General features: G+C 41.6%; 1 protein-coding gene and 1 long non-coding RNA gene across 2 annotated transcripts in view; both read left to right on the plus strand.

The window, feature by feature from the left end:
* The first annotated feature begins 1,979 nt into the window (after positions 1-1,979).
* On the plus strand, positions 1,980-21,743 carry LOC137151064 (uncharacterized). Its single transcript, XR_010919154.1, has 5 exons — positions 1,980-2,047; positions 7,740-7,818; positions 9,184-9,313; positions 19,981-20,045; positions 21,308-21,743. It is a non-coding gene; the product is annotated as an uncharacterized lncRNA (long non-coding RNA).
* Positions 21,744-23,769: 2,026 nt separating this feature from the next.
* Positions 23,770-24,281, plus strand: part of PDK3 (pyruvate dehydrogenase kinase 3) — an 82,579-nt gene continuing 82,067 nt past the window's right edge. The window contains exon 1 of the mRNA XM_067545055.1: positions 23,770-23,915. The gene's annotated coding sequence lies outside the window, so the exon portion shown is untranslated. The remainder of the gene's footprint in view (positions 23,916-24,281) is intronic.

Raw genomic sequence — 24,281 nt, forward strand, 5'->3', positions numbered from 1 at the left:
AGTGGTCAGTGGGCAGGCAGGTGGGCAGGGTCTCACAGGAGCCTGGGGGTGAGGCGGGATGCAGCAAGAGGTGGGTGGGTGGGGGTCTCACAGGATGAGGGGCGGAGCGTGAAGCAGAGGAGTGATGTGGCGGGCAGGGGGGTTTCATGGGGAAGGGGATGAGGGACACGGTGGGTGGTCTCATGGAGGTGGGGAGGTGAGGAGGGATGTGATGGGCAGGAAGGGGTCTCATGGAGGAGAGGAAGTGCAGGGACATATGCAGCGAGCAGCAGAAGCCTCCAGAGAGAGAGGTTGGAGTGGAGGAGAGGAGTACCCAGTCTGTGGCCGGTGATGGGGGCCTCGGGGAAGGGATGGAGCAGGGATGGGAAGAGACGGAGCCACCACAGCCCAGGCATCCAGTGGCGGGTTGGCAGCAGCTGTGCAAGGGGAGTTCTATTATATCCACTGCCCATGCTTGGCAACACATCCCAGACTTGCATGTATCCCAGTTGCATGTATCCCAGTCTTACTCTTCGCCCCACAAGCTCCTCATCCTAGTCTCAATTTCTCCCCCATCTCTCCTCATCTCCTTATCCCATCCCACCACATTCTATCCCATTCCAGTCCCACCCTCAGATCCTTGCCCCAATCTTCCCCTCCACTCTCAGCTCTTTGTCCCAGTTTCCCCTTAGCTCCTTGTCTCAGTCTCCTCGCTTTACAACACCCCACACCTGGCTCCACACCCGTCTGCACTACACTTCCTCCTGTTCCTAGGTCAAGTTTTCCAGCCTGTGGAATCTGTGTGAAGAGTGGACTTTTGTTGATTCATAATGCAGAATACTCCTGTGGTTTTTTTCTCTTTAAAGCAGAACTTAATATAGTTTCTGAGAGGTCAAAGTGCAACATTGTAGCTAGATAAGCTCTACTGTCTCCTTCTACAAGCATAGCATTATTCATTCCTCAGAATCTCAGCTTCTATTTTAATATATTAAATATATTAATTAATTAATATTAATATTTTAATATATTAAAATACCTGCTGCTTCAGCATGAAGGCAACCAAAGAGGCAGCATGTACAGGTGTATCTCTCAAATGTCCTTTGTTTTTTGTAAAAGATTCTCTTTACCCTTTCTCCACTGCATTTCGTCCCTTTTTCACTCGCTGAAGTGTTCTCTGGGCGTATTCTGATGACAATTACAGTGATCAAAGTTCTTGGTATGCCAGGGCTGTTTTACTCTAAGATAGGGATTTTCCTAGAGTGGCTTAGAGCTAATTGAAAACTTTTTCATCAGAGTTTCCAATTGTTGCAAAATGTTAACCACCCTAAAACGCTGGTTTGAAAACAGCAAAAAAAAAAAAAAAAAAAAAAAAAGGCCACAAAATATTGACACATTTAAAAAAATTAAAAGGTGAGATTTCGAAGGTTTTCAACCAGCTCTAGTGTAGACCACAATTTAACAGAGATATTATTTTGTGGCCATTTCCCGTTGCATTGAAAATTGTGCTCTGCCATTCACAGACCACCTCTTTTCTGATACCTGATTGCACAGCATCCATCTGGCAGCTAGAGCAGCTGCTTGTGTAGAAAAGTAACATTAGGGAAGTAATGTGTTTTTAGCATCTTTTAATGCAGTTTAGTAGCTGGAAACAAGGAGGAGAGCCAGTACCACACGACCAACCAGTTCTTCAAGAACCACTATCCTTGAACTACCTATCTAGTAGCTATGTAGAGAAGTAGGATAACATTTCTGGGTTTTCACCGAAAATCTTTGAACAGGTGAGTTTCTGAGCCTTTTTGTAGCCCTGTCACACACAGCCAGGAAAGGGTGTGAGCTAATTGTTAAATTCAGTTCAACAAGTTCCTCATTAGGGGCAAATTACCTGAGTTTGAAATCTGCTAATTTTCCAATCAGGGTGAGTGTTTGCACTTGTGATTTGGAAATAATTACCACATGGTATAACATCTAAACCTATGTGAAGGCTAATGGGAAAAGGATTAGTTTCCTTGGAATGAGAGGGTGTGATCTATGTTCCCCAAGAGCTTTGTTTGTTGCCATACTTTTCGAGGTCTAGTATGCATACTGTCTGATGATTATTATGTAGTAAACCTGTTTTTATACTTAATTGTATCTCTTAATGTTAGTGTGGAAAAGCAATGTGGGCCTCAGACTTGGACTTTGTTTGCTAAAGGCTATTAATTTTGCATGAAAATACCTCTATTTCCCCATTCCCACTTGTTAATGTTTTCTTTTCCCCCACCCCTAGATTTACTGGCCCAACCCTGTAATGAGATCTGTGTAGGTGAACCTTATTATTAGACCAGGGCCTTGGTTTGAAGCCTCTAGATTACAACAGGACAATTCTTATGGAATTTATGTTCTGTTACTAAATCACCTTTCTGAAGTATGACTATACAAATGCATGGTAGCCCTTCTTTTGGAATGCTAGCTGTGTAGGCGTATTAAGCAGTTCCCAATAGGGGAATTGGATGGTTTAAGGGATTAGAAGAATAACAAGATGTAATCTCTAGATTACTAAATCTACACTAGGCCAGGGGTGTCACTGTCATGTCTAGTACAGTGCAGGTTTTTGACAAAATGGTGCCACCCTAACTCATGAGAGGACTACTCCATGTTCTTGTCATAAGCAAGGGGGATCAGAAAGTGCTGTATGTAGTTTGCCCGTTGTAGAAAATGGCAGCATGTGGGCAGCATCCAAATCTTCATTCACTCTGATCCCCCTGAAAAACTGCATTTAAAAAGAAAAAAAAGTAATTGAAAACCGCTTAAGGTAGCACCTTGGTCCTCATTCACTCTGAATATACAGGGTCCTCAGCAGAAATTGGTGCCAGGGTAGGGTTACTAATCCTGGGAGGACTTGTATACCAGTGAAATGGATTAGTGACTAAGGTGGTATAAGAGTCACTCATTTATATGCTGGTCACATTACTGTCCTACTGACTATGCATATAGTGGAAACTATCTATGTAGGGATGTATACTGTTTATAATTAGTGTGGGGGCACTTTACTATTGAATTAATATGTTTAATTTAACCAATATGTTCTGAATTGGTTGGATAGCTGTTATAGGTTTGGGCCATAGCTGTTTCTAAATTAATGTAAACAGAGTCTACATTTCCACTTTCCATGAAAATGTTATTGCAAATCATACATGTGCATGGCTTTCAAACAATGTTAATGTTGCGTGGGCAGTGCCATTAGGTAGGATGCTTAACAGTGGAAGCTGTTCATATTCCTATCTGAGTCATCTGTGATTTCTCTTCTCATGCACATTTGCTTTAGGGTACCTCATTAGGTATGGATGATTGTTTCTACTTGGATCTGGCCTGCAATTCCGTTCATCTGTTCCACTATTACTGTGTGTCTATGTGATTTTGTGCTGTGTGCTACACACAGTAAAGATCTTGCATATCTGATTTGGTTACAGGCAGCTTACTGAATGTAGGATTCTGAAGATTCCTAAGCACTGTCTACATATCTCCTTCTCCCAGGAACCCCCTTTCTAACCTGTTCTTCCATGCTGTCTCCTTCTCCTCTACTCAATCTCTCTTTTAAAAAGTACTTCTTCATGGCCTATAAACTTAAGTTGTCCCTCATTGCAATGGTTTAATTTAAAACTAACCACAAAGCTCCCAAGATTCGCAATACTAATACAAGTACCTGCATTATTCTATTTACCTCTTGACCGCCTTATACCAGATTTTGTTAACCCCTTTTCATGTTGTGTCTTCACTTGATGCCTGGTCCTGCAAACCTATTGCTGACTTCAGTGGGACTCTCCACCAGAGTAAATATACTCCTAAATGAAACTGTTTGGGGTCTTAGATTGTACACATTTTGAGACAGAGGCAATAGCTACAATTTTCAAAGGCAATTGTGTGGCTAAATGCCCGATTCAGTTTTGAAAATCTCAACCAATGTTTTGTACCTGTCCATAAAGTACCCAGCACAGTTATAGTGGTATACAAATGGTGATAAAGTCCATGGGATGAAATTCACCCCTTGGCAGAGGGTTAGCATGTAGTCCTTTTAAAAAAAAAAAAAAAAAAAAAAAAAAAGGCATGTGGTAGTGCAGATCTGGCCTCTAAATTCCTGCTGTGAGGCATTCTGAAACATCAGCTAAGGGGCAGGCACTGTGTAAGTACCTTCATACCACCTGGTAATTGCACCTCACTAGAGCTTGTTGAAATTTTTCATCCAGAACATTTTCCCATTAGAAAGTGTGGGTTTTTAAAATCAAAATAAAAAATGTACTTGGGGAAACATCTATTATGATGAAATTTTTATTTTTATTTTTCTGAAATGAAATATTTTTCTTGGAATCTACATTGAGAAATGAAAGTGTTTTGTTTTGAAATGACATTTCAAATTTTGGAAATGGGAAAAAAAATCACTTTTCTACTTAGAGAGGTTTTGGATTTGAGTTTTTTCCTCCCCTTTCTCTGCTTTTGCCCAGTGGAAAAAGTTGCAAATAATAAGAGTGTGAAAAGTGGATTTTCCCTCACTTTCACCCCCCCCCCCCCCTTTTTTTTTTTTTTTTTTTAACCTTTTCCCACTTTTTTCATTGTGTGCACATATTTTTTTTTAAAAACACTGTTTTTCTTTTTATAGACAAGGGCTGGGGAGAGAATCAAATACAAAGTTGAAAACTCATTTTATGGAGCAAAAAGCAAAATATTAATGACATAAATTTTCATTTAGTTTGAAAATGAAAATTCCCACAACCCCACCCCATGTTTTCTGAAGAAAAATTTTGAAAGAGGATTTTTCCCATGAAACTTTCCATAGGGGAAAAAATGTGGTTTTCTGACTAGCTCTGCACCACTTACACTGAACTATTCCAAACCTGAGTATTCCTGAGCAAAGTCTTCATATTCAATCCAAGCCCTGCTGCTTTTGTGCTATGTGCCAACTGGGGAAAAATGAGCCTTACTTTACATGTGATTTTAAGTCAGCTTTTGAACTTGGATGTGAAGAGGTGCACTCTAAATGGAATTAACTGTAGGTCCTATTATTGCAATAATAGATAATGCTCCATTGGCAAGTCCATTAATAAACACACTTTTAAGGAGGCAGGGTGTATAAAGATGTTGGCTTTAAAATAAAAAAAGGGTACAGGCAGAGGAATATGTATGTCTACAAAGTATATAATTAACCTAGTTTTTAATGTGAAAATGTGGTGCATGTGAAACGTGCCAAACTGACTGCCTTGGAGATAGTATAGGCAGTTGCAGTGCAACCTTCTCCACCCTTATTTAGAGGAACAGCCACTTACAGTGATTTTATCTTGCATATGGGCTTCACATTCTAATATAAACTGTCTTCCTCACATAGTGTGACATTCACTCTTGTGGGGAGAGGGTCCATCCAAGGCCTTCTTCAGTCCTGGCATGTGGTTAAGGCAGGGAAGGACTGCCTCGGGAGTGCACATACTCCCTGTCACTGAGAAAGGTAAAGCAAGTGCAGGAGGCAGCTGTAATTCCATAGAGCTGGATGGGGGCGGGATTTTGCAACCCAGTGCTCTTTACCCACATAGAGTCCAATGGCTTCTTAAGTGATAGGGTCTCGTATATATCCTCTGCCTAGGGGATAAATTTAATCTATTCTGTAATGGTCTGTGCTCTGGAGGGAATTTATTCTTCCCGTCAAATTGGATAATGGACTCAGCCACTTTAAAATAGAGTAATGGAATGCAATAAAGCAGAAACTTTCTAGTTTTCACTGTTCTTCACAGTTCAGAACCAAGTAAAATGTTCTTGGTTGAACTTCGCTGTGTTGTTCCCAGGATACTAGAGAGACAAGCTGGGTGAGGTAATATCTTTTATTGGACCAACTTCTGCTGGGGAGAGACAAGTTTGGGTTTTTTTGTTTTGTTTTGGGGAAGTTCAGGACTTGGGGTCTGTTGGGGTCAGTCTACAAGTAGTAACCAAGTCTGGTGGAGAACACAGTGGGGCTCTTGTGTTTGTAGGCAGGCTGCTAGGATTGCAGTGCTGAACCAGGGCTGCGCAGCCCACAGGCACTCAGGGAATTGCGCACTTTGCTGCTGGCTGTTGGTGTCCCACCACCTTGTAACTCTTGTTTCAACTCACAGGTTGAATGACGCACTATGAATCCCCAAAGAAATCTAGTTTAATTATTTTGGAAAAATATAAAATATCCTAGGTTTTTTCACTTACTATAGAATAACAGCTAGTGTAGGATGCACAATATATTTTCATGACAATTAATATCTTTGAATGCTAGAGCTTTTTTAGTCCTCAGTGTCACTTATTCACAAATTGAAATGGCCCCAGATTGTAATAATTGTGATTATGCGGGTCCATCAGGTATGAAGGGTCCATTATGATTTTTGCTTTATCATAATATATCTAGATGTTATAGAAATGATATAGCTGTTATAGAAAAAAAACCCACTGATTTTAAAGCAATCTCACATTCTAATGGGTAATCTCCACAGGGTTTAATTAGTGACAAAGCATAAAAACTTGAAAAGTGTACATAAGCTTGTAGTACAAATGAGTACCACTAGGTGGCACACTTGAACAGTTCACCATTGTAGATGTCTCACCTCTTTCAATCCATTCCAAATACAGCCTTAGAAAACATTACTATTGAGAGAAGCAAGAGATATTTTAATAAGCACACAACCTTATTAGAGACTTTCTGTACTGTTTTAGTTTTTCCTTCAGTTTTCTGCTTTAATTGGCCAATTTACAGTTTAACAGACAAAAGCTCAGTTTCTCTTCCTGTAAATAATTCTCATTGGTTGTAATTTTGAAAATGTGCTCCAGTTGCCTTGTAGAATGTCTGCAAAAACTGACATGAATCAGGCTTTCCATGTCTGCTGCTGCCACCAGTGCTGCAAGACATGGATTACTTGTTGTGATTTGTTTTAGGGGAAATAATGAGCTGGGGCACTACAAACAACCCCCGTCAGATACTGCTATTATTTTGGAAACAAACAATTTTTGCTTTCCTCCAGCTGCATAAAATCCTGATGAGGCGGAAGGAACACCTTCATTTACAATTTCAAATATTTTAAAACTGTCAGAGCAATAATGATGGATAGATATCACAGCCACAAATACTGCATGTAGTAGCCTAGCATCAAACTTACTTTCAGTTACCATAAGAAAAATATGGCAACTCAAACTGCATGATGGAAAGAAATGTTGATTGTTAACTTAAGATGTAGCTGTCACAAAAGCTTTTTCAGTCTGGGGACAAAGTCTTTCTCTTTGTCTTATAAAGTGCCTAGTAGGCTTGGGTGCTGTCAAAACCAAAACCAAATAAACCATCATTAATGCTGTACAAGAAAATACCACCCTTACAGCTTACTGCTGGGTGAAATTTTCATCTGTGCAAAGGACCCAGAAAAGACAACTTATAGGGCATGCAGCTGGGCCAGTTTACAGCTGCTGAGGATTTGGCCTACATCCTTAAAAGAAGGTTTAGTGGAATGTGAGTGGTGCACAAGCCTTGGGCTGACCATCTACGCGAGGATGAATTTTGCTCTTTGTCCATTAATGGGGAAAAACTCCTCCCTAATTCTGTGAAGCACCTCTTCCCCGGGCCAAATTATATGCTGGGGATAACACAGAGCTTCCCAGGTCTCCAATTTATACTGTAATTTATTGGTCTCCATTCTACATATTTACTTCAAATTTATAGATTTCAAAATGATTCTCCCCTTGGATTCATGAGACTATCACTTGTTTGTTGTTTCCTGTGATGCCAGATATGTCCATCTTAGGTTTTGCTGTCCTGAGGTGCTGGTGAACAGGGTAGAAGAATCTAGATGGATTCTATTCTATACGGTAGGCACCTGGTTATGTTTCTATTATGTATGTAATGGCTTATGGTGCCCAAGAGTCGAAACTTTTTTAATGCCAATACAGAGTTTGTTCATTATGATAGGATTTCTACAGAGACGCTCTGTATTCAGCCTTGCTAATTTTCATCTCATCTTCCTGCACTGGAATAGCATGAATTAGTCAGGCCAAGCAGATGTGCTCATTAGCAGCTTTAGTTATTACCAGAGGTGATGGGTGAGGGGAAGGAGGGGGTATGCAGGGCCACGTGCTCTCCCAGATTTCTGCCAGAGTGGGAGTGGGGTTGAGTGCAGCTGAGGGGGACATGCCTGGGAAAGGTACCAGCCCCTAGCGCTCCCGCTGAGCCCCGCTAGGAGGTGCCCTGAGCAGGGAAGAGAGACTAGGCTGGCAGCGCAGCTCCATGAGATGCGGCATGGGGAAGTCCCCTGAATCCCGTCTCTTCCTTGCCCGCAGCCACAGTTACCGATGCTCGGCAGTAGGTAGCTGAAGCTTGCTCTGGTTCGGGCCACGCCCACAGTGGGGAGGTGATGGGAGAAGTGGGGAAGCAGCTGGTGGGGAAGCAAGGGAGGGGGCCAGAGGCGATGCATGGGACAGTCATGTGCCCCCCCCAAATGTTTAAATTGCGGCCCGCCCCATCAATAGTTACGAGCCATCACTGGTTCTTTCTGTTTCACTGGGTCTTTTCTGCTCCCATGGCTGACTAAACATGGCTGTGGGTGTCCTTGGAACAATGGTCAGGCTGGAGAGACAGTTGCTCCCTAGGACTGGTTTTACTTAACAGCAAAAAGACCAATTCCTTATCAGTATCCCCTCTGCCATTCAAGGAGTGTAATTGATGTGGTCCAATGGTACAGTCACTTTATCCACTACCATTTTAGGTGATGATGGTAGTGACCACCAAGAGGTAAATGAGTGCAATTTGCAGCAAGTTGGCATTTGGTGGGTGTGGAATACAAGTATAAATTACATGCTGAAAAGGCTGGAGCAGAGTAGACCTTTGAAGTCTGTGAAAAATGCAGCTTCAAGCCCCTTAATTTTTGTGGATGACAGAGTTGCCAACTCTAACAATCTTTTCAACAGTGATATGACTTGAGCGGAGGCTGGAGCTGATCTGCTGAGGACCAGCAAGAAGCTCCAGCCCTCTAGTGGTTTTGAGCCCTTTAATTGGCCACTTGCCCACATCCTGCGGGAATCAGAGCTTCTGAAGGCCCTCTCCCTATCTAGCAATCTGAAGCCATTCTCACCAGAAGGGAGGAAGGAACTGAAGAGCCCAGCTGCTCAGGGAGTTCTGCCCCCTTCCTGTCTGTGAGCAACAGGGACAGGATGATTCCTCTTTTCTTACCCCTGCAGTACCCAGCGTGAAAAGGGGCAGAGGAGTATGAAGAACCCCTGGAGCTGCCCTCCTGGAAGGAGGAGGGGGATCCTATTGCAGCCCCCTTAGGCCTGGGAGAGGACTATGAAGAGCCATGGAGGAGCAGAGGTGAAGCTAAGTGGGGCTGAAGTGGGAGGGTGAGGGCTGAATTAATTGCTGGGCAGAGGAAGGGCAGATTTTGAGTGAGAACAGGAGACAATAATCATGAACCCCCTCTGTACTTTAAATAGAAGGTCAGCCTTACCAAAATGAATGTCAGGGGAAAAGATTTGTTTAGGTGCAAATTTAAGGAAACTAGAGGAGAATTCTTGGCACAAGCACCTGTTGGTAGTTGCATATAATGTGTACATAAAGACGAGGGTCTTTAGAAAGATTTGATCTACTTATTCTAATATGTCAAACAGCTCTCAGTGGAGATGAAGGCGGTCGTCAATCGCTTGGGATGGGGCTCCTGGGAGTCTTTGCAGTATATGTAACTCTGTGACTGACAGCATTTCTTTTATCTCTCCTTTACAATTTTGATCACCCCTCCCCCCTCCCCCTCCCCCCCCCGCCCGCACTTCTCCTGTTCCTCTGGATTGGCCATAACGATCTGACCAAAGGGGCTAATGTGTTTATAATAGCTGCTTACGATTGCTCCGTGGTGTGTGTGTATTGTTTGCTTTTCTTCTTTGTATTTTTATTAGCAGTTCATTAGAAATAGAAAAAGTCATTTAACAAATGCACCTACTGTAGATAGGTAGGTAAGTGCTTCCTGCATCAAAAAGAAAAGAGTTGGTAGCAAATCTGATTTTGTGGCACTGATGTGTCTGCCCCTGAGTACAAGACTTGGGCCCCTTCTTTGTCTGAAGTACAGATTATGGTACTCCTTTAACGCTGGAAGTGGGAGTCCTGTAAATTGTGGAAGAACCCAAACTCAGGGATCCTTATTTACAGGTTCTCTTGCTCAGCGGAACGTCCTGAAATAGCCAAACAACAGATTGCTATACCAAGCCCATTCCAATAGTTGCAGAGGAGTTACTCCAATTGAAGAAGGTGTATGGTGGGCATGTGGAAATTGGGCAGGAAAAACTTTACCACCAAGGTGGAAAGGAAGATGTACCTTAGTATATCTCTGGCCTGGAGGTGTGCATCCAGTTCCTTTACATGAGGTTGTGTATAATCACCGACCAAAAAGAAGTTTTAGGCCCACCCTGGATGCTCACCATTATAACCCATTAACTGAACACTCTTCAGCATTTTGGAGAGGATGGAGAATGTTTTTGCCCTGGCAAGGAGTGGGTGATTTGGAGTATGCACTGAGAAATTTTTCAGCAGAATTTGAGATATTTGCGAATGTGACTGGAGATGCTATTTTAAAATTACAGGCTGAAATTGAATCGTTGGCACAAATGACTATTCAAAATAGATTAGCCCTAGACCAATTGTTAGCTCAACAAGGAGGAGTTTGTGTAATGTTGAATCAAACCTGTTGTTTTTATAAAAATGAATCAGGTCAAATTGAGATGGATGTACACAAAATTTGGAATGTTAGTAGATTTTTTCATGAATTCGCTAACCCTCCAATGCCACCGTCTGGCATTGATATTTCATGATCATCCATCTGGAATGCTCTGACTTCTTGGTTACCAGACTTATTGTGGCTTAAAAAATTGTTTGTAACTATAATAGTGTTTATGATAATATTAATGTTAATGTTTTGTTGTAAGCAGTGTTGTTGTTCATTTTTCCAGCAAAAAAGGTTTAAGCCCCCTAAGAAACAGATGGTGCAAAGGTCAATGCGGTATTGGTATATTGGAAAGGAAAATGAATGAATATATCATGATTGTGATTCTAGTAGTAGATCTATTAGAATCAAAGGGGGGAACTGTGAAGGGAAAACAAGATGGGGTCTCTGTTTTTGCTGAGAACTGATTTTAGAATTCACTGTAAAAAGTCTGAGATAGAAAATGTTTTGTTAGCAGTTATTTAATCTTAGAATGTTTTGTAGTAATGAAATAGTTAAGAGGTCTAGACACTAGTAGAGATGGAATGCAGAGAAAGACCTTGTAACTTAGATAAGGAAAGTTGCAAGTATTCAGTTAGAAAATTCCTAGATAATACTTTTTAGTATGTATGACCATGGAAACTGTGACGTGTAAAAACTTGTTTATACCATCCCATAAATATGGTCCGTTTTTTGGAAGCAGGTGTCATTCCTTATATTTGAAGGGATCACCTTCTTTACGTAAAGAATAAACTTTGACTTTGCTAAATCTGTTGTTTGGCTATTTCAGGACGTTCCACTGAGCAAGAGAACCTGTAAATAAGGACCCCTGAGTTTGGGTTCTTCCACAAAATACACCATCTCTCCCACTTGGGCTGCTTTGGTCTGTTAACCATTGATATTCAAACACCACCTTGTTTTGAAAATAATAGGGCATTGAGATTTTTCAATTTTAATCCTCTCCTTTATTTGGGATAGATATTTGGGATGAATCTATTAAGCTCCATTTTTCCTATGAAGAAAACTGTTTCTTGCCTCATATCAACTTCATGGTCCAGTGATTAAAAAAACACTTACTTTGTGCTAGCAGTTGGGAAGATGGCAGGAGATGCATTTAAGTTATACTGTCTAAAGGCTGTAAAGCTCTTCTATCTCTTGGTAATGTTAATATTTGCCTTTCTATATTGATTAATTCATTGATGCTATAGCAGCTCTGTTCTTCCAGGGAAATGCAAGTCACTCAACAAAATGAGGGTTTACAGTTTTTAGAGATTACAATACAAGGTTATTTTTGTATTAAATTGAGCTGGATGCTTGCCTTCAATATTGCCCCATTGAATTGTAAGACTGCTCTAACCAGTACGATGGAACCCCAAGTTGCATAGAGCCAGCATTCCTCTCCGCCCCTCCCCCTTGCAGCCCTCTCGGTAGGAGGCCTGGTGCGCTCGAGTCAGTTAGGGGAGGCATGGCAGAGTGCTGCTGCGCTCTGGCTAATCTCCAACTCGTGGAATGGCCCCTTTAGAACAGTCAATAGCCACTGTCATTTAGAACAGACCTAAAACTGCTCTAAATTGTGGTGGGGCTTGAATTGGCTTCCAGCAGGCCTGAGGACTGGGGAAGCAGAAAGATGGTGTCACGGTTACAGGGCGAGCTGTATGTTAGGCCCCCTTGCAGCACCTCATAAGTAAGCACCTCAAGTGCCAGGCTGTGCTACCTTTACGCTTCCCTTGGTGGAACCATTCGATCCTACCACCCTCAGACCAGATTTCTGGGCAGCCGCCCCATTTACCAAGGATGTTAACACACCAGGCCCAACTATATTTGGCACTTGCAAGAAACTTCACCCCCGGGGAGCATGTGACCAGCAACTAATTAATGGGACCAAACAACTTCTTCAAAAGAAACGTTGTTTATTCTCCCAAATATATATAGCAATCAGAGAAAAGGGATAAAACAAGGGAAAAAGCCTACATGCCTTGCTCTTACCTAAAGCTTATAATTTTCTTCAAAGTTTGGGCAAGTCTAGCAGCTCCAGACCCATCCTGCAGCACCAGTGTCTCAGTCTGTTGGCGCTCTGTAAACAGCTGCCAGACAACTGAACCCTCTTCCCTCTCTAGAGAGACTTGTTAACAGTTTAGGATTATACAGTTTCTTATATTAGTTTGCTCCAGTGTTCCTGCTTGCTGTTCTAGGCTCCCAATATGTCCACTCTGCATGGCTGCCTCCTATTCCATGCTAGAGCTAATTTTGGGAGCTGTATCTTTACTACCAAAAATGGGATCTATAATTCACTGCTTACGCTCCCCCAGTGGTAGCAATGGTAGCTGCTGCACTGTAGACAGGACTCAAACATTTTTAGCACCATATTTTCGCTGGACTTTTAAGTCCTCTTTTGCTACAGCTTCTATTGCTGCAATTACCAGTGAAGCTGTACTGATGTTTCCATTTTTGCCGGTATAGACAAGACCTGGGATTAATAATACACTCTATCCTATCCAACATGCACACTGAACGCAACACCAGACGTTAACAGTTCTGTTCTATCTTAATTATTGATTATATTTTCTGTACGGGAAATTATATGGTGCAAGCCTTTCTGCCGATGAGTCCTTCCACCTTCCCACAACCCATTTTGGCATTTTCTGAGACTCCAGCAGAGGTTGTGCACTACACAGGGCAGCTTCCTCACTTGCTAGTACCAAACAACGTGTTTCTTGATTTTTTTGGGCAACATTACCAAGGGGATCGTACGGCCTCTAGTTTCTCTTATGAAATCATTTGGGAAATGTGACAATTTGTAGTCTCTCATCTAAGGCTGATTTTTCTCTCTGTTCTGCAATAAATACTGTAATTTCTGAAGGACAAAGTCAAACATCAGTAAAATTGCTAGATGTAAGAGGCATTCTTATCCATGTTGTATCTTAAAATTAAAAAAGTTTTATGACTTCCCTAGTTACTGAGCCCTTGATTGAGGTAGTTGCATTGGGCTCATGGTTAAGAGAGCTGCTGTGCTATTTTTCAGCTTAGCCTCTTACAATCTGCTGCTTGACTTCACATTTTGGAGTAAACTGCTAAAGTCATCTTAACGTTATGGGATATTGCCTCAGAACAATTTAAAAACCAAAAGTGTCAGTGGGAAATGGCTCTGTTCAGCAGTCGATCACTAACATTAAAGCAACCCAAATTCAGGTTAAAAGTGATCAAAACTTTGTAATAATAGTGACTGCTCAATGCTGGAATACACCAAACCCGTAGGATGCCAGTTGCATGCCAGATCTCTTAAGCAAGCATTGCAAATATTTCAGTAGTTAGGCTTTGTAGGCACTAGAACTATTGGTCCCACTAATCACTCAGACACATGACTAAGGGGAAAGGTTTTTACTAGGGCTGATGGGAAAGGTTGCAAATACCCTAGGTACAGAGGCTTAAACAGCTTCTATTCAAAGTGAGCAATAGCATTCTTTTTTGGGTTCCTGGGGCAGGCCAATTGAAAGTTAGGGTTCTTCAGTGCCTGGGGTGCCCTCTACGGTCTAGTCTCTGTTCAAGCAAGTGGGGGCTTGCAGGCTTCCAGGCTGGCCTCAGTTAGTGTCTCTCACTGGGGCTCCTCTACACTGACTCCCTGCTCAGCTGCTGCTGCTGCTCTCCCCAAATTCCCACACAGACCTGCACTCAACTGGGTCATCCAGCAGTCCCTGCCTGTTCCACATGTGTGTTTGTATATGGCTCCTGGGGATTCTACTCTGCATCCAGCTTCTCTCCAGCTCCTGGCTTGCATGAGGCTGTGGCTTTTCCAAGAGAGCCCTTCAAGATCTTCTTACCTGATGAGAGAATGGGGTCTGGGCTGATGGAAAACTTAGTCCCTGGTTAGCCAGGAACAAAGTACATGCAGTGGGGAGAGGGCTGAGTTGTAGTCCCCTGCGTAACAGATCCATTATAACTTACTGCCAACTGATAGTTGTATTACATACAAAAAAAAAAAAAAAAAAACCCTGATAAAAGGACATTAAGATTCCAAATCAGCTGCTCAAAGATTGGGAAATGCCAGAATTAAAATTGCCTTTGCAACCTTAATTTGGCCCTGTAATGCAATATGCATTATGATATAATTTTTACTTCTATGATGATGATGTTTTTTTTCACAGTACCCCATCTCATTCAATGTACAGATTGGATGGTTCTCAGTTAATGAGTAGCTGTTCCATGTTTTGTTTTCTCCTCATATTTCATCATGTGGCCCCATGCATTATTTACTGTACACTAATCTAAGCTGGCCTCAAACACAGAATTATTGATTTTCTCATTCTATGACATTTACTTTAGCAGCTGGGTGCTTCACAAACATCAAATTAATGTGCACAGGCAACCTTAATTCTGGTATTTCCTAACTTCTGAATGCTTGACTTGCAATCCTAATAATGTTCTTTTAACACAAGGGTGTGTGTTTGTGTAATTTCTTAGCTTTTTGAAAAAGAAAACTGAAAACAACAAAGTCCATCATGTAGCATCATATTGACATCTATATGGTTCATCAGCAGGGTTGGAACCTTTAGGTCCACCATACAAACCTCTGCCATGTGAGCTGATGGAGTAACTATCAGCAATAGTAGGTTGTCATTTTCTATGTGGACCAGCACTAGAGGTGGAGGAGGCACACACTTTGCCTGGGGGTTTCACAGATATTTGTTGATAGCAGAGGAACGTTGAAATTCAGGAATCTTGGGTTCTGGAGGGGAGTGTGCTCTAGTGGGCACAGACGTTTTTGCTCCATCCTGTCCCAGTATGGTGTCTGTTTCTTCTGGCTCCTTCTCCTCATCCCAGTCCTAGTCTCCCTCTCTGAGCTTGTTGTCTGAATCCCAATCTCCTCCCTGACTCCCAGTCTTTCCTCCTCCCCATACTCTGTCCCAGTATCCTTTCCCAGCAGTCCCAGTTCCTGCCTTCCGGTTCCTCATCCAATCTGTCTCCCTCTTCTTCTGCCACTGTTCCCAATCCTAGACTCTCTCTCCAAGCTCCTCATCCAGTTTGTCTCCCCTTCCACCACCTCCTCACTCTAGTCTCCCCACTCTGTGGCTCATTGTCCCAGTATCTTTTCCTAGTTGGTCCTAGTTCTTTCCCTGCATGCCAGCTCCTTGTCAGATGTTTCCCCTCCCCACCACCCCACTTCCTGCCCTCACTGGTTCCTAGTCCCAGTCTTTGTACAGCCAGTCCTACTCCTCCACTCCCACCCCTGATCTGAGTGGTCCCAGTGTCCCCCTTTTTCCTCATCAGCCTCCTTGCCTCAGCCTCCTCTTCCTTGGGTCTCTTTATCCAGCCAGTCCCACTCCCACTTTCTCTTCCCATATAGTCCCCGTACCACAAGACTCCTTGTCACAATCACCTTTTTCATTCACCTTGGTCTGACTTTGGCACCCCTGTGCATTCAAATCAGGTGGCTTCCTCCTCCACACTGCCTGGTTGTCAGCATGGGGGTCGTGGAGAGGCAGGATCCCTGCTCATTGTTCCAGTGACGGGCTCCACCCCAGTCCAGAGCAGCTGGGAATAGCCATTGCAGGGAAAGACTGGCTTCACCCAGTAGCCCTGGGCTGGAGGGAGCATGCTCAGTTCATTTTATGGGGATGGAGCATGCACAATCTAATCATCAGTAGGAGATGTGAGAGGACACAACACGCACTGTTGGGTCAACAGGAACAGCTGTGAGAGGCAGAGCATGCTCAGGGAGGACAAAATGTTCAGAGATTTTTAGCTGCTAAAATGGAAAGTCTCTGAGCACGCACAAACCGATTTTTGTTTTTCAGAGACTAATAATTTGACCACGTGGGGGGATTTTCATGGGGACAGCAAAAGGCACATCCCTGACAAAAAAGCCACTACATCAAGTCTGAGTTGCAAAGTATGGGGGCTATGTAGTTGTTCAAAGAAAAGGTCACCAGAATTTAACATATGGTAAACAACATTTTTCCTACTTACTGACCCCTCCCTGCAGTATTACGAATGACCTGTATTTCACCTCAGTCTACCTTTCTGCTATTAGTCAGTTTCTTAACATCTCCATTTTGTTTCTCTCTCTCTCTCAGCATGTCCTCATCGGCCACCTTTTTATATTTCTAGCTAAACTTGCTCTAAACTATTATTATTTGCTACTTATCAAAAGCCTTAACTTAAAACTAACTATATTTTTATTCACACCTAATCATCATGATTCTGTTACCATCTTTGCTGTTTAAACCAGAACAGATAAAATCCGTGATGTTTTCTCCCCCCTCTCTGCCTGCTTTTCAGCTGTGTGGATAAATGCTGTTTCTGGTGCTGATCTCCTTACATGGATTTAGAGCAGCTTAAAAATCTCTTGCATCAACCCAGCATGGAAAATTTTGCCCACCTAGTTAGTTTGGCACAGATATAACAAGCTTAAAAACAGGCTCTTGTAATGGGAAGTGTCTGGCAACTTTAATACGAGGTGGTACTACCACCCGGCCTATAATGATGGCTTAAGTCCCAGTCCAGTTTCCAGAAGATAGGTATCCAAATCACAAAAATACACTATTTACAGGGAAGTGAAATGTTGAAGCTGTAGGGAAAGTGGAAAATTTTTGAACCACCTGATTGTGGAACTTTCTAGGATGGTTTTTATCTGTTAACATGGTATAGATGAACCTGAACCTTGGCTCTCAATCCGCCCAATCCGCTGTTTCGAGCAATAACTAATCTGTCAGAGAAAGCTAATCCACCCACAATGCATCTACCAAACTGTGCAATGGTTTGCATGGGAGCAGGAATGTTGTGCATGTGATCAGATCTGTATATATCATCAGTTTATGTCCTGAAGCATAGCATTTAATTATTTTTATTATCACAAGGCAGGTGCAGCTTGCTGATAAATGCTAGGAAGCTTGCAGTGGTGCTGTTTGTGCTGTACTTACTCTTTGGAAGGAGGATCAAGCTCCAGTATTTGTGATTTTACAGCTTTCATGAGGCATAAATCCACTTAAAAGTTTCCAAACTAAAAAGCAAACAACCAAATAAAGGTTTTCTTACTGAGGTGTGGAGTGTCTTGGGTACTGCCTTGCTTATTGCTCGCCAGACTATCTTTCAAGATAAGCTTTGTGTGTTGCTTAGTGGTTATGTTCACTTACCAAATTAATGGCAGGAAGTTATTTGTAGGAGAATGGCTTTTGGATGTAGGTAGGTTAAAATAATGTAATCTTTAAAAAATTTGAAATAAATTAAACAACTGAACATGTATAGAATGTACGTCATAAAAATGTTATTTCTGGAGAAGAGGGAAAACTATTTTTAAATTTTTTTAGAAGGTTTGGGGTTTTTTTGTGCCTCAGTTGTGGTATTTAGAATTCTTGCCCTCAGTGCTTTTAGGAAACTCTCTTTTTAGAGGCCCATGAGAATTATGTGAAATATAATGTTGGAATAGCTGTCATCTAACCAAATTAGAGATGGACCTCAGCCCCTACATTCAGATCCACATTCAAACTCTTCCAAGATCAGGTACTTGAATGTTAGAGTAATGAGAGTGGTATACATAGCTGGAGGGGGTTGTAGAAACATACGGGTGAATAGAAATTTCAGAAGTTTTGATTTGGGGTTCATGTTAAATTCCGTTATAGACATAGGACTGAGCTGTGACATTTGTATCCTCATCTGAATTTTCCCCCTGTTTGAGTGGATTGAGAACCAGGGTTCTGGACTAGACTAGCAAATAGGTTTGTAGAACTGTTTTAAAATGATAGGCACAAAGCTTCAGCTTGTGAAATATTACAGAAAACCAAATAAAATCTGTATTACAATACACTGCTTGTTTCACCCTCCAGCATGGAGAAATATTCAGGGCCTTTAGAATCTGGCAGAAATGATACCAGAGTATCCGCAAAAGGCGCAAGAGTATATTTGAAGGTTGTGATATCACAGAAAGGTTAAGATAATATTTAACTTGTGTTCCCATTGCAGGAAGTTTTTCTGTAGTGAATTAGCAAAATCTGTAATGTAGAATGAACACATGAAACAAACAAGGGGAAAAAACCCTAACACCTGGAAGACATAATTTAAGAGCAATTAAAGATTTACTGGTCAAATTAAGGCTGTAAAACATTTTAAAAATAGAAACAGGAAATTATGATCTAGTGAGTTTAATTTTAGTCCCATGTAAACTCTAAAATGAATAACTAACCAATCTATGTGTAAACACTTGTGTGTGTATGTATGGGGGGAACCCAATGAGCAATAAGTAACACAGGTTAACAAAACGATCAGGTCAGACAAACTTGCTATCTAAAAGGCTATAATTGCATATGTATTAGACAAAGACAATCCAGTGGATATAATGTACATTGATTTCAGTTAGTACCTGATACAATACTGGATTAAAAAATCTTTGAAGTTGGAAGTATGAGATCTGAATAGAAATGCCATAATAGGGCTGAAAAGTTGACTAATTACATGGAGCAAGGAGCTATATCTTTGCAACCTCAAACTTTGGGGAGAGGCTGCTGTAACTGGAATGGAGGCTCTTACTACTTGGCCCCATTTGCCTATGACCCCAGCTCTGCGAAAGAACAGGAAAATGTATCTCTGCTTTTCTGAAAATGTCCTTTCCTTGAGTAATAAGATTCAAAGATCTATTACAGTGGGATACTACAGCCTGTTTGCTAGTTGGGGGCAGAACCAGACCGGTCAGTGGCAGCAGGGGAATGGCCCTGCCTCCTGAGAAGAGCTGGTTGGGAAAAGAATTTCAGTTCTGTCAAATATTTTTGCATTTTCAGCATTTGTTTTGACCCCAAATCAAGGCAACCCCACCCAAAATTAGACATTTTTCATTAAACTGAAATTCCACAATATTTTCTTTTGAAAACACTGAAATATTCCCATAGTGGGAACACTTTGATGCTTCTGAAGCAAACTGTTTTCCCCAAGATGCTCGGCTTCATGTCTAACCAGCTGCACAGAGCCAGGGAGGTTGGAAGCCCAGGTTCCTCAGCAGCCTAATGGCAGGCTGCTGAAAAGCAGGGAGCCACGGACATGGGAAAATTTTGATTTTTGTGGGAAGTGAAATTTCCATCAGAAAATCATTCTAATAAAAATTCCCCACAAATTCTACTCCTGAAGTTTCCTCCAGCTGATATAACTTCCACAGCCAGGACAATTCACATCTACTTTCCTAAACTGTAGATTGTGTTAAATATACCTTGAGGAAAAAACATAATTTCTCCTACTGTAAAGAATGGAAAATTCCATCTGACGACAAACCCAAATCCTTGGATATCAATTTCCATCTCTATTCTAGATCCATCTGTCTCCAGGAAGGGCCAGATCTGTGGACCTTACTACTCAAAGACAGGAATTTGTCAGGTAAGCATGGATAAATTTTCCTATTCTTCTTCATGTTAAGGTCTGCTACAATGGGATTTTCATAGAAGTGTGCCTCCAGGATGGGAAGCTGGATCATCCTTTAAATATGGACATCCATCCACAAATTGGCAAAAAATTTCAGGTCGACTGACATTGCATTTTTCAGTGAAAAAACTATTTGCTGAAAAAAATTCACCCAACTTTAGTTGTATTACAATCAAAAGTTTCAGAACCATGCTTAATGGTTATTATTGCAATTTAGACAGTTTATACAGGTTTGGGACCTGTTGAGGTTTGGTTTGGGAAAGTTTAAAGATCTTTGTCCCCTTCTCACTCAACATATAAGAAGTGAGCCAAATGTGTCCTACCTCTGTCCACTGCCTTTATTTACTCTTGAAGGTGATGTACTTCCCCCCCTTGCCTTTATACATTATAAGTGAGAAAAATCAACACTATAAACCAAAGTAATTTGTAGGAGACATATACAACATTCATCTAAAGCAGAGGTGGCCAACCAGTCAGAGATGAAGAGTCAAAAATAGATGTAGATATCGCAAAGAGCCACTCGTCTCTGGTCAATTTCACTTCTCTTACCCTCTGCCAAAAATTCAGGCTGCTGCATCTATTTCCACAGCAGCTGTTCAATTTCACTTCTCTTACCCTCTGCCGCATTTGTATAAGCAAAGAGCCGCATGTGGCTTGCGAGCCATGAGTTGGCCACCCCTGATCTAAAGTATAAAGAACTATACTTGTACTATTTCTCTATATAGTTGCTGTTTTTCTGTCATTTTGTAAAACATGGTTTGGAATATAATTATCTGAGGGAATTTCCCCAAAATAACTGCTTTGGTTTCTGTTACTGTTAGCTTTTCAATTGTACTATACTCATTCTCAATAATTATGCTTGTAAATTTTAAGATATAGAGGGTACACTCATTTCAGAATGCCTTTTTTCAGTAAAATAAAAATACTAAAAATTGTACAATGAAAGTTGCATCTAGAATAAAATAATGACCATGTTATTTTTATTTCATGGCTTAACACATAATCTTTAACCCCCTCTCTCATCCACTCGAAATTAATTACACCAAATCCCAGCTGTTATCTTATAAGGCTAACAAATATTTTGTGATGATTAAAAATAAGCTTTTCTTAAAGAGATTATAGCAACAGTGATGTAACATTCTGAATGGTTCATTAAGAATGGAATTAACTAATCCTGATCAGACAAAATATTCACTGTAAAAAATTTTGCTTCCTAGACACTGAAGAGCAGAAACTCAAGTATGTACAGTATTGAAGTTCTGGAAACACAGGATGTGGAAACAGATATAGGACTTATCTACACTTAAATAAATGTATTTATTTAATGCTACAGTGACACAGCTGTGACACAATGCTACAGTGCACCACTGCAACGCTTTAGTGTAGACACGACCTAAGCCAATGGGATGGGTTCTCCTGTTGGTGCACAGGTAATCCATCTCCCCAAGAGGCGGTAGCTAGGTCAGTGGAAGAATTCTTTTGTTGACTTAGGTTGGTTTAACAGTGTTGTTTCGGGGTGTGGATTTTTCACACCCCTGACCAATGTAGTTAAACCAACCCAATTTTTTAGTGTACCCCAGGCCATAAAAGATTATAAAAAATGAACATCTGTGGCTAAATCTTGTCTCACGGTACTCAATGGGTACCATTTTGCCATCATTTTCCATTGAAGCAGGATTTGAGCCTCTGATTATAAATAAGTATTAGGAAAACTCAAAATCTGAATTAAGCTTTGTCTTTTCTAAGAACCAGTTCTTCTATCCCTTCGTCACATAGTCACGTGAATAGTCCCACTGACTTGTTCTGTGGGATTGATCATATGAGTAAAGGCTATTCACATGTGTGAGGATCTGGCAGCTGAGGCATTTATCTATTAAGTGCACAGTATCCTACTAAAAATATAAAAACGTCAAATATCTAAAGCACAACTAGATTTTCAAAGTGGCTATTGAAGTCAATGGGAATGGTGGATCCTCCAAACTTTTGAAAAATCAGCCTTTGGTGATTCAAAGTGGGCACCCAAAACTTGAGACATTGTTGATCAGTACTCACTTCTGAACATTTTGGCCTTAGCTCTCTACCTGAAAAACAAGCAAAGAACAATCTTTACAAATTAAGTGAGCTTAGACATGTGCAAATGATTCTGTACTCCTGTGACCCGTCCATGGCTAGGGGTAGCCAACCTGAAAATGCCAAGATCAGGGCAGGCTGCAAAAGGAGAGCAGATTCTCCCAGAACTGGTGGGTAACACTGACGTTAGATTCCCCGGCCAGTCACAAACAGTGCTCCTGATTTCCCACACTGGTTATCAAGAAGCTACAGCAAGAAATACACCCCCTTTTATTGCATTTCATCCTATGGCTCCCAATCAGCAACTAGGTCCAGTAAAGAGATGTTATTTAAAACTCTATTCCCTTTACCAAAATGTTCTCCTGATCCCCAAAGGGTCAGCCACATTACCAGATCAATATAAGTTTGGATCTTACCCAAAATACCATGCTGCCAGCCAATCCTTTAGTAACTAAAACTAAAGGTTTACTATAAAAGAAACAAACAAGAAGAGATGTTAAATGGTCAAAGCAATCAGATGCATACAAATGTCTTCAAAGTCCATATAGATCAGATTCTTAGCAGTACTGGAATTTGCAGGCTGGTACAGTTCCTCTGGAGTACATCTAGAACCTGGATGGGTCTCAGTCCTTTGTTTCACAGCTTCATATGTAGAGTGGTTGATCCAGAGGTAGAAAGCAGGAATGAAGACAAGATGGAAATTGTGCAGCAGCCTTTTATAGTTTCTGCCATGTGGCTTGTACTTCCTTTGTCCCAAACACAGCCACATGGCACATAGCCTGGAAAAGCCTCAGAGTCCCCTGTCCACAGGCACATTCCTACATGTCTTGATGACTCATAAGGTGTAGCCCCTGGTTTCTCTCCTGGGCTCACTGTATTGCTGATGGCCATTGACGAGTCATCAATGCTGATGCTGCTAATCTGCTTGGGGGGTGTAACCCAGTAGCACAGCACAAGGTGGTGGATACAGATATATCTAACATATTCATATCTTACAGTACAAAGATGATACATAAACAAACAATATCATCATACTTAGCAAATTATAATCTTTTCAATGGTACCTGATATGGCATATCTTGGAAAAATCATCACAATTTTGTCACATTGGTATTAAATAATATAAGTGGTCACTCACATTCCAGACAGCATCACAACTCCCATCAGTGTGTTGTGGATGTACTGAATTCCCACTGTGAGACCAATCCAGCTCTATCCTTCACAGCTGTGAGGTCCCTTTGGCAGTAAGACTGATGTAGTTCTGCTGCACGGAGAGTGGGGGAGGCAGTTGCAAAGAGAGTTATAGAGACCGGCTACCCGAAAGCTGTGCATGAGTATGCAAGCAGGTGGGAAGGAGTTATGGGAAGTCCAGAGTTGGGTGAGGGCCAGAAGAATCACTGATACCAGAGCTGGATTTTGTGGGCCCTGGAATACCTTAAAGATGGAAATGTTGAGAAGAATGTGATGGGGTGTATAGATTCCACACTGATGATGAAAGTGCCGGAGAGGCACTGAGGTCAGGGCTAGTCCTGCCCCTCTGGCCTTATCAGTCATGTATGATAGTCAGGAGGCCTTTAAAAGGGAGGAAACTGCAGTCAGCTGGAGTGGGAGAAGAAGGAGCAGAAGTGTTAATCAGGGGACTGTTGGTGTGACTCCTGAGGACAGAGGAGAAACTCCCATCCAGAAGATCTTCACTCCAACCCTATGGGGAGTGCAGCAAATTCTCAAGGAGAGACTGAAGAAGGCCTGCAAGAGGTAAAGGCCCATGTAGGAAGTAAGGAACTAGGGGCTGTGCAGGAGCCTCTCCATGCAAATAACTGGGTGTGGTCAGGTTCTCCCACCATCTGGGAGACAAACCTCAGGGGATGCCTATACAAAGAATCTCAGCTTTCTTTTTTTAAAAAGTACATTTCAGGCCCTCTTTCTTCCAAAGATAGCCATGAAAATGTAAAATGATATGATCAGTCAGGCTGAAAATGTTGATGGTTGTCTTGTAAGATTACATGTAATTTAGTTCCCTCATGACCACCCAACGCTGACCTTTGGAGACTGGAAAACCCATAGTAACAAGTCTGTTCCTTTTTTAGAAGAGCCCCAGTCATTTCATAGTGCTCCCTGGAC

This window comes from Emydura macquarii, unplaced genomic scaffold (assembly GCF_026122565.2).
Source record: "Emydura macquarii macquarii isolate MOO-44397 ecotype Brisbane River unplaced genomic scaffold, CSIRO-AGI_Emac_v2 contig_1043, whole genome shotgun sequence".
Lineage (NCBI taxonomy): Eukaryota > Metazoa > Chordata > Testudines > Chelidae > Emydura > Emydura macquarii.